Here is an 11,099-nt window from a genome sequence, read left to right as displayed (position 1 = left end):
TGAATTTCTATATTTACTGGACAGAAATCCAGACTGTATTCAATTAATTGCTCTTTCGGTATTTCTGAAGTGCTAGTTTAAAATGAAGATGAATAACTATTACTAGAACTGCTCTTTATTTTCCCACTTTCCAATTTTAACAAAATACACTAACATATTTGCTAAACGTTGAAAAATAAAGCACGTAAGCACAAGGAACATGCTTAACCAACATGCTTTATTGAACTGGGGCCGATGTGAAGAAACTGGGTTGCAGTATTGCAAATCCAGACTCCCAAAGCTTCAAGCACAGATGTTTCAGCAAGAACCCTTGAATGGAGAAGCAAAAGTCCAGATTACAGCGACTTTGTTTATTGTCTCAGAGAAAGAAGTGCCTGAAAAAGGTGTTGCAAGAGCGGGAAAAAAAGATTAATCTGAGAAATCATAGTCGTAAGATTAGAGAGAGTTGTGTAGATCACACTAATATGACATTTTAGTTCACAGAAGACTGAGGATTTTGAGTGTCTGCCTTCTGTCGTAAAATTCTTGGATCCAAGTCCTAAAGGAACTGTGTAAATAATGGCTACTCATTGTTTTAATGCCTGAGAATTTTTTTAGTATTAGCAACTGATACTGCAATTCCACTTTCTGGAATTTTCCTGCACCTCCTACAGTGACTTTCACTTTCTTCTCCAAGAAGTGTCAAAACTGTATGCTTCATATGACAGCAGTGCCACAATGAAAAGATAAGATTAAATCATTCAGTGCACATATCTGTGAAAGCAACTTTCTTGCTGCCGCATTGGAATGTGCACGCTAAATCCATATTATTTCCAGTGAATAGGTGTCAGATTTGCAATCTTTTCTAAGACAAATGGAACCTTTATTTTTTTGTATATTTATTGCTGACCGAACAAAACATATCATACGCTAGCCTGGATTTAACACATTTAACTCTGAAATGCATCAGCTATACTCTCTTCATGGTAATTGTAGCATTTCATGGCTTTCATGCTCTTTGTGACATTGTGATTGATTCAAAGGGGGCCCTTGCTCTTCAATGACTAAAGCAGGACTGGAAAACAGAGTGGGAACACAATTCCAAATACAGTGCACATTTCAGGGATGCCGTGTACATGAGAATCTTAATCTGACACAGTGAGGAACAATAACCAAATAAAGGAAGAATGTTGAAATTAAGGAACACATTTGCACAGATTATTCTGGTTCTTGTTGGTTTTCATTTATAGATTACAACAATTGAAACATCACTATAAAGAGCAGAAAGAGCAGTTTAAGTAACTGAAAATAAGAGATAGGAGCTGCAAGGCTGAGAGCATTGTTCTGAATGTTTTGTTGGCAGTCACCTTGGATTTCTCACATTATTCCTCCATGATTGCTTATTGTTTAACCCAATCTCAAATCAGCTGTGTGCATAAATTTGGCAAACAAAACATAGGTCCCAAATTTTGAAAATCTGTCCTTCACTAATATCCATCAATTCTCAAATTTCTCTTATTGTTCACAGATCATTCACAAGGATCTGTAACTCTTCCCCACACACAATTTAGCAGGACATTTCTCCTAGATGTTTATGAAGGCCTTCTGCTCAAACACTCACTCTCATGTGCCAATTGATGCTTATCTGAATCTCTTTGGGTGAGAAACCAAATTGAACGTGTGTTGAGAGCTGGCTTCTTTGCAAAATTTCTGGTAGTTTCTGTCTTCACAGAAGATGGAAATAGTATGAAAATTACTTTTGTTGTTGCATCTGGAACTTCTGCCTCTGGCTGAAAAGTGAAGGGGAGAAATTCACAAAAATTTTATAACTTCTTTGGAAACTCATTTCAGTTTTGGGTGAAAGTTTAGCCTGTTCTATATTTTATCCAACCTAGTTCACCCATCACTTGCTGTTGTGGTGTTAATCCAGCATCCGGGCTAAATTTTAAAGTCCCTAAATTATCTGCGGACTCCTTTGTTATTTCAATTGCATAAGTTACTGTTCAAATATTAGATATTATTTTGATATAACAGTTGGCAATGCCAACACATGATTATAGCAAATTATATGCATTTAAAAAAAAACCCAGACAGGATCTTATGAATATTTATAATCTTGCATTCGTTGTACTGAAATGTGGAAATAAAAATGTTTATCCTGAGATTTGTATAGTATTTTATCCCTACGGTTTTCTGATTCTTTTAGCATTGATAAATCAGTGTGACAACTCCAAAGGTCTCAAGGTCTCCAAACTAGACATGTCAAAAGAACTGTAAAGAGCTAGGCTTAGGGAAATGTCTCATCCAATATCTATTTATTTCTACAATGCACTATGACATACTTGAAGAAAGGGGATAAAAGTTGAAGATCACGTTTTTCCCAATAAACTCCTTCTTGATGACAATGTTGTGAAATAAGCAATATGGTGAAGTAGGGGATGTGTTCCTTACATTTTCTGCAACAAAACAAAATTAGAAGCTATAAATGTATGTATGTTTGCATGCAGAAATATCTATTTTATCTTTACAGATTTACTTTTCCTGGAATTTCTCTGTTACATTTTGAGTTGGTTTTCATAGCATATGTACAGTAGAAAGCAGGAACAAGATTGATACTCTGCAAGGTCCTGCAAAGTATAAGAGAATATTGTGACATCATTTTTATTTGCTGGTCTATGATGTCAAAAAGGGCTTTATTTGGGATAACACTGCATTTGACTGGAGAAGACTGCTTGTGTTAAAAAGCCATACTATTATGGGTGTAGCACAAAGATGCATCAATAGACTCTGTGGCTTTGACTTTGCAGTGTTTCACATTTTTGAATTGCCTAGGAAGAGATTTTTATTCAGTTGAATGAGAAGAGTGAAGGCTGCGAGTTTTCAGTGTGAAACCACGGCACGCTGATTGTACCCAGCATCTTCCCCGAAGGGATCCTGAATGTAATAGAGCTATCATCATAAAGAAGCTCTAAAATTTATGAAACCAAGAATCTGATTTTCTAATTAAAAAGCCCCTAACAAATTAATTTACATCTCTGCACTACAGTTGGGCAGGAAACAGTTTTCCCATCCTGGGGAAAATTTTGAGATTTCAAAACGTTGTCTTGTTCCGTAACAAGATAAAACACAGACATTTTGAATATTTTTGGCAGGAAGGACTGATTCAGAACAGGGACTTGAACCTAGGTCTCCCACACCATTATTTCACATACAATTTTACATATCTAATTTTGAAAATCAGCCCCTAAATATTTCCTGATGCTACAAGTGCTCTTGATCTTGTATAAATGCATAGATTTTACAGGAAAAGTTCAGGCACTTTTCAGACCCCCCACAAAGCATTCACATACCCCTAAGGGACTGTAGAACACAGCTACATAGCCTCTGTTATGATAGATGCAGATAGCAGTAAAAGAGAGTTTTTCTTAGAATTTAATGACATGAGAATGATGACTCAGCTACGGAACTAATTTTTATTTACTTGTCTCAGGGTAACGCTAGATTGGAATTTTCAATGGCCCTAATAGCATTCAGATCCTTTTACTCTTCTAGGGTCGCTAATAACTTAAACACTTATGTTTAAAAATGTTTTTAAATTATTCCCCCATGAAAAAAAATTAATCCAATTAACTGAGCACAATGAAATTGTCTTTATTATAGTGACCAGTTGTCTGCTTTGCCTCTACTAAACTCTGCTAACGTTCAGATTTAATCTCCTTCAGCAGATCTTTATGTGTCTTACTGCAATTCCCTACCCCAAGCAAATGCTAGGCTGAAGTCTGGAAACTCACTTTATTGGGCATTTTATCCTTGTTAAATTCTTTGAGAGATTTATTCTCTTATCCTGTAATCAAGAATTTGTTCTTTTTCACCCCAAGAGACAAAGCAGTAAGCAGTCCTTGGCAAGAGTTCACTATCTTTACTCTACCATATGTCCTCTGGTAGATTAAATATGGAGATTTAATTGATTCCTGCAGGTGAGAGGGCAGCTTGGAAACCCAGCAAGATCACTTTCTCACTTCATGCCAGAAACATGGCATAGGCAATGAGCTTTCTGTGTGTGTCTGTGTGAGTGAAGAGACTTGTGTATCTGTCTTCATTGTTCTGCACAGCATACTCACTGGCTATCACATTCAGCAACACATGATTATCACTAATAGAGGTGTCCTCTCCACACCACTTTGGCCAGGAATCCAAGTGAAGAAGATGGAGTCACCACAATGAGAGCAATAGGAAATAAATCAGATTAAATTAAGAAATCTGCAAAAAGACAGTACGGTAGTATTACATTTATGGAGTGCAAAACCAGATGATTTATTGTTCTAAGTGACCAGCTTTTTGAAGTTGCTTCTGAGAAGGCCAGCTTCTGTCATCCTTACTCAGACTGAGCAGCACTACATTTCATGAGTAGTTCCGCTGAAATCACAACTTGAGTAACGGAGTCAGAATCTAGCCCCTCTATGACCAATCTTGTCACCAAAGATTTTCCCACTTCCATGTAGCCCATAAGGTAAGAAGATTGGATCCTTCCAGACTCTGGCTCTGCTTGCTACCTAGACATGTTTTCTGGTTTGGGTTTTGCACAGGGTTCTTTGATAATTTGCCATGCTACAATACACACTAATTAAAATATAACCTTTTAGGGGCGGGTATCATATTTTTCTTATGGACCTTTATAGTGCCCAGCACAATGGAGCCATGAGCCCTGATTCAGGCCCCTGGGCCCTATCTCAATACAAATAACAAATAACAATAGGAGCAAAATGGGGGCAAGAGGTTTGTCTAGAGCATTTTTATTCAGTTGGCATGTATAAATCAATGTGACAACTCAGAAGACTCGAGATCCCCAAACTAGACATGTCAAAAGAATTATAAAGAGTATTGCTTAGAAAAATGTTTATATTTTTAACGTTTTGACTAATGCTGGAGGTTTGTCACAGATGTGATCCCTGAATTTTATTTTCACCTCTTTCAATCTAACAGAGACTTTTGAAATTTATTGCGTAAGTTGGTTGATTTGATGGTAAATAATTCAAACAACATCTATGAGCTGCAAAATTAATCCCTAGGCTTCCTGGCAGGCTTTTAGAGAACAGACACATTGTAACAACTACAAAAAAATGAGACTACTAATTTATTAACTTCTTAATTGCCCCAGGAGTCAAACAATTTCTGTCCCTGAGGTTTAAAAAAAATTGGGGAGATTAATTGGATTGACACTTATCAGCTTGTATATGAAAGTTCTTCTATTAGAACAGCTCACCATTATTCTAGCACATTCATTCTTCATAATACTTACCTTAATTGTGGGAACTGAAAGTGTGTCTGAGATACAAAACACTGCCTTCTGCCTTGGTATTTTACTCTCACTTCCCTCTTTATGGCTCTCCCATTTTCCTTTTTTCCTAAGAATGAACATGTTCAAATAAAATGTTCAATCACACCCTTAATCATAATATTTTAGTTCACAATGCTAGTTTTGCCCCCCACCAGAGACAACTTTGAGATCAAGGGGCAGAATTAGCAACAGTCACCTTGGGTGTGAAAAATTACAATGTGGTACTGGAGTTACAGGGCATATATGTAGCTTGTATTTAGGTGTGAAATTTTCAGTGTTCCAGAGGGGACTTTGACCAAAGAATGACACTGTTCTAGCTCCAGTGTTGTAATATACGAATTTAGGAAAACGTTGCTAATAGCATAGGTATTAATTGAAGAGAAACCAAGATGTAGAAGTTGAATGTAAATTTCCCTGTCAGAACTCATGGTCATGGCTCATTATATGGAGGGTACTGAATGAATCACCTAAACTTTTGAATGAAGGCTAAAGAAAGAAAGAGAAAAAAAACCTCACTGGTGCAAAAACACCACAAGACATGTACTTATTCATACAAACTGTTGGATGACAGACAGTGACATGATAATCCTGTTAGAGATCAGGGTCCACACAATAGTTCATGTAACTGTCAAGTCTAACTGGGGAAAAAATAGAGGTAAAGAGAGTGGATTATCAAATACAACTATTGTGCATAATGATTATTGATGGCAAACCCTGGTGGAAAAGATTCTGATTCTTTTTGTCCATTTCTAGCAGCTAATTAAAATGTCTTTAAAAGAGGGCAAAGAATACATACATCTATCCAATTGGATTGTTATCATCCTTGCCATTGGAGTTGTTATATGTTACAGCAGAGGAAAAGCATAATGCTACCAACAGCAGACTTCTCAAATAAGTAGGAATGCAACAGGGGACAAGGTTAAATGCAGTTCAAGCTCTTGTGCACCTTGAATCTATTTTGTGAATCTGCAGAGTTCACATGAGTTGTTTGAGTTGCAAGCCACTGTGCCCTGTAAATTGAACACATGATTTTGCACGACTGTATGAATCTTTTTTTAAAGATTTCTAGTTAAACGAAAGCTTGTACTTCACTACATATAGTGGATTCAATAATCCCCCAAAGCTATTTTGGCATAAGAGGTATCCTATAAAGAATACAATGAGTACATGATCATGTGGTGTGGTATATAAAGGTTTTATTGGCAGAGGTTTGAAATGACCACATTGGTCTCAAGAGCAAAGCCATGCACAAGTAAGTTAGGCAGGTCATCCTAAACGAGTGCCAATAAAACTGGATACCACACCATGCCATTGTGTAATCCGCATACATGACTTATTTTAATCCAAGTTCTATTTTCTGGAAAGTTTAAAGTAAGTGTTACAGGGTCTATTTTCCATATCCTTCTATACCATGAAACCAAATGTACAGACCTCAGAAGGACTGAAACATAAGTAATGAATTTTAGAAAACCTCCAATATGATCTGAAATAGCTTCTCCGTACAAAATACTATCCCAGCTGTTAGGAATGATATTTTATGACCCATCAGGGCTACTAACAAGACTGCCATGAAGGTCAATGGAAAGAGTCACACTGACTTTAAGGAGAGCTGAATCATGTCCTAATGACAAAGCCCAAATTCTTAATTTTGTGATTAAGGGGATATTGGACCTTAAAACTATCATAGCTCCAGGACTGACTATTGGCCCAAATTAGGATTTTGGCCAATGTATTTATTTGTCTATTTGTTTGTTTTAACCAGAAAGGCCAAGAGAGGGAAGATAACAAACTTTTAGGGTAGACTTTTTTCCTTTTAAAGGTAATTGTTTGACAGCTGGTCAGAGGTTTGGGTTTCTTAGCAATAGTCTTGGGAGAGAGAGATTAGTGGATACAGTGTAGGTGAGGAGGTCAAAATGTGCAATACACTACCTCCTGGATGCTCAATTTAAGGGTTCTGGAATTTGTCATCTAGATATCACTATTGCAACATATGTAGAATAAATACTGATATATTGCATATAATCCACTTAAACTTTTCACAGTACCCCCCTCTGTTCTTTATTCTTTATATTTTTTGTTGCGGATGTGTGTTGTATATATAGGGTGACCAGACAGCAAGTGTGAAAAATTGGGACACAGGGTAAGGGGTTAATAGGCGCCTATATAAGAAAAAGCCCCAAATATAGGGACTGTCCCTATAAAATTGGAACATCTGGTCACCCTATGTATATAGCACTCTGCCCATTCTCTGCTTCAGTTTCCACCCTTACAAGCTCAAACTGTTGTTATTAGTCCATAGTGGCACTAATAGCTGGCACTAGCAAAGTTTCTACATTAGGTATTTTTTCAGGGTTGACCATTTTGAATGAATTTCTATTTTAAGGCACTGGTTCAGACAGCCTAACCCACACAAATTCTTTGTGATTTTTACTCTGATCCTTTGTGTCCACAAGCACAACTAGAAACAGGGCTCTGTCTTTTGGTCCTGCCGTTTCAATGATGAACATAAAAGGCTTTTCAAATCACAACAATCACTTTCTCCAATTAGATACTTCACATGTAGCTGCAATGTAAACCTTATTCCCGCTTTCCCATCGGTGAGGTAAAGGCTGACTGAGGAGGAGTACCCTCCAGTCAGTTATGGGGTAATTTGGTTTGTTTGCTGAATACATTCTGGTTCTCCTCTGCATTGAGCTTGGCAATGCTACTGAGCAGTGTCTGATGCCAGTGGTTATACAATCCCTTTGGTGACTATGTAAGCTACATTCCTCCATTTGAGGCCATTATATTCATTTTATTTGATTATAGGATGGACATTAAATTTAACTGTATGCTCCAAGGGAAAAAATGTTTGCTACCAAGGCCATAGTAGCACACAGAGACACACATACATTTGTGAATTTAAAGCAAATAATCTTAAAATGTTAGGGGATTGTTGCCCATTTTTTTAAATAAAGTTTGTGTTGATGTAAGTGGATACAATCTGGACATTAACTCCCAGATACCATGAGACCTATAATGTGGTATCAGAAACCCATATGTTGAATCACTTTCCTTCTAGAATACAATGTATCTGACCTAAAAAAAGATACACTTGGTCTTTTCAAAATATTGCAGATTACTCATTGGGGAAGGTTTTTGTTTTTTGGTTTTTTTTAACTGGCTTGCATGAGTTTAATCAGCCACTGACTCCAAATATCAATGTACGCTGGCTGCACTTATTTTTGCATTTATAGATAGATATAGTTACCTTCATATTGCAGTATTCTCTACACCTTTCCACAATTGCTATGAGCTGGATTGGCACCATCAGCATGTAGTTGTGGTACTCCAGGAACAATGCACAGACTAATTTCCCTACCTTACTCTACCCTTTTCCTGATGCAACTTACCTCCCGCTTCAAGTTGGCTTAGCAGTGCTGGATCAGACTGGGACTTTGGAGCCAGACTCCACTTGTTTTTCACCCATGCCCACCCAACCACGCACTCCCTATACACAGGGGATCCCTGTCCCCTCCCCCCACCAGCAGTATATAGTAAATAAGTTTCTTATCCTGCCCCCACTGGATGTTTCCTCCTGGGAGTTTCACCATTGACTTCAGCAGGATCAGTTAAACAAAAGTTCAAAAAGTAGCTTGGAACACAGTTATAGCAGACCTTCTGAAAAACATTAAAATGTATTACTGGCATGTGAAACCTTAAATTAAAGTGAATAAATGAAGACTCAGCACACCACTTCTGAAAGGTTGCTGACCCCTGGTTTAGGTAGATGAACATCTGGGCATAAGAGATCTCTGGAATTCTAGTTAGCATGGGGAGGAGCAACAGTGCCTCTTCCTCAGCCTTCGTGCCTGGGGAGGATTTGGGCAGAGCTCAGGGCACATAGTTCCCACTCCCACAGCCTGATTGCCCCATCTTATGGGGCCCTAATGATACACCTTACGGAGGACTAATGATATGCCTTGCATCATCTTATATTGCTCATTCTGGCAATGGGCAATCATTTGTGCCTGTGTTCTTTACACAGCCCTCCCTTTGCTTGAGTTTGTTTTTCTTTTTTACTGCTATATTTCCCAATCTGCCCTGGCTTTTAGCTAGCCCCTTTTTAAGGGAGTAGGAAGGACTTTTCCCACTTTGCAATGGGTGCGGGCTGTCTTTCTCAGTGCACACAGGGTAAGGTGGGCAACGGTGAGGCAGTGTTGAGAATTATTTGGCATTGCTGTATGGCAGGCTAGCACAGGTTAATGGTTAGTACAGCTGAGTACAGGTTAACTGAGGTTGCAGGGGGATTAGAGTTGCTGCTGCAGTCTGGGCATTGGCTGGACCCTTGCTGTGCATTGCCAAGCAACGGGAAGGATTCACTGCAGTGTTGTCAACCCAAGGTGATCAAAGGGCATGTCTCAGCTTCCAAAAAACTTGAGATGAGCTTTAAAATAATGAGATTTTTAATATAATGAAAAAAGTGTAGGGTTCTTTTTATTTGCCTTCTGGTTTTTAAGTTTCTGGTTGGCCTGAAATGTGTTTCTCCCTAATCATGAGGGCAGAAGTCTTTTTTTTTCCCTTCAGTAATGAAAGATGGCTTGACTTCATGAGCTGGAACTTTAAGAAAAACACCAAATATATGAGACTTGTCAACACTGGAAGATGCCATTGAAATCCTCATTCTACCCACAAGGGGCCTTCTTGATCTTGATCCCTGGGTGGACTTCACAAGAGAGGGCTAGATATAGCCTCCTCTTAAGGAGTGCTCTATCTTTACAGCTTTTGGTTTGGGAACCACACAGGACTTAGTTTTCATGGGGAGGAGCCACCTGGTTTATCTAAAGAAAGTTGCAGCCTTCACGTTAAACAAATCTCTGTGTGTGGTATCTTATTCACTGCAGCGTCTGGGCCAGACCACAGGCTTCATAAAAGTTAGGCTTTTTCAAAAGACAGGTAAATCCCTTGGCAACCATAGGGATAATTGTTTGAATGTCATTGTTTATACAGAAGTCCATACAACACCTTGTAAGCATAGCATTATGGGTTCCCACTTTCTGTTTATAGTTAGACTCCTAGAAATGTGGGGCTGTTTCTTAATTGGCCTGTTGTTTTACTGTCCTTGCAGCTTATCTGGTACCTATACTCATTATGTTCCTACAAAGAAAGTGTTCTGTACCCTAAAGATAATTTGATAAATGTTGTGTCAGCAGTTTCTAAAAAGGCTTCAGTTATCAAAACTGGCAGACATTGAACAGACAGCGTTTCAGAATAATTGATATGGACGACAGGGTAAGCACTGAGTCTCCCAGTAGGTTAGCCACCTGTGCAAACAGCACTTCCAACTTCAATTTCAGTTGCTGGCTTCTGAACAATCAATTATTTAGGGCTTTTCAGAGATTTCACTGATGGAAAAAAAACATCCAGACCTCTTTTAAAAAGGTAGCTTTATCAGCATAGTTCAGTTTTGCAATTATAATCTTTGTCTTTTTTTTTTTGCTCTGAATGACATCAGGTTCTCAGTGAAACAGCTCTGTTTTAACTTTGTAGGATCAATACTGGTGTAATTCTGTATAATCCCAAATTCCATGTATGTTGCCACATTCAATCACCTTCATATCTTCAAACTTCAGACTCTTTTTCACAGCTCAGAAAGTAAGCAAATAGGTTCAGATTACTATTATTCTGAGGGGCCATTCATCATTTTATCAAGAGACCAGAGAGTATTCTGGGTAAGAAAGAGGGGTTACTCATATGATATATGTTTTCAGCTATGAACAAATACCAATGAAAATAGCAATCT

General features: G+C 38.1%; 1 long non-coding RNA gene across 1 annotated transcript; it reads right to left on the bottom strand.

Moving 5' to 3' along the window:
* Nucleotides 1-982: 982 nt before the first annotated feature.
* Nucleotides 983-3,398, bottom strand: LOC120406609. Its single transcript, XR_005599409.1, has 3 exons — nt 3,330-3,398; nt 2,322-2,435; nt 983-1,769 (listed from the first exon to the last, which is right to left on the bottom strand). It is a non-coding gene; the product is annotated as an uncharacterized LOC120406609 (long non-coding RNA).
* Between the last annotated feature and the right edge of the window lie 7,701 nt (nt 3,399-11,099).

The sequence above is a fragment of the Mauremys reevesii genome, linkage group 5 (assembly GCF_016161935.1).
Source record: "Mauremys reevesii isolate NIE-2019 linkage group 5, ASM1616193v1, whole genome shotgun sequence".
In the NCBI taxonomy this organism is placed as follows: domain Eukaryota; kingdom Metazoa; phylum Chordata; order Testudines; family Geoemydidae; genus Mauremys; species Mauremys reevesii.
This window is presented reverse-complemented; position numbering and strand designations above follow the sequence as displayed.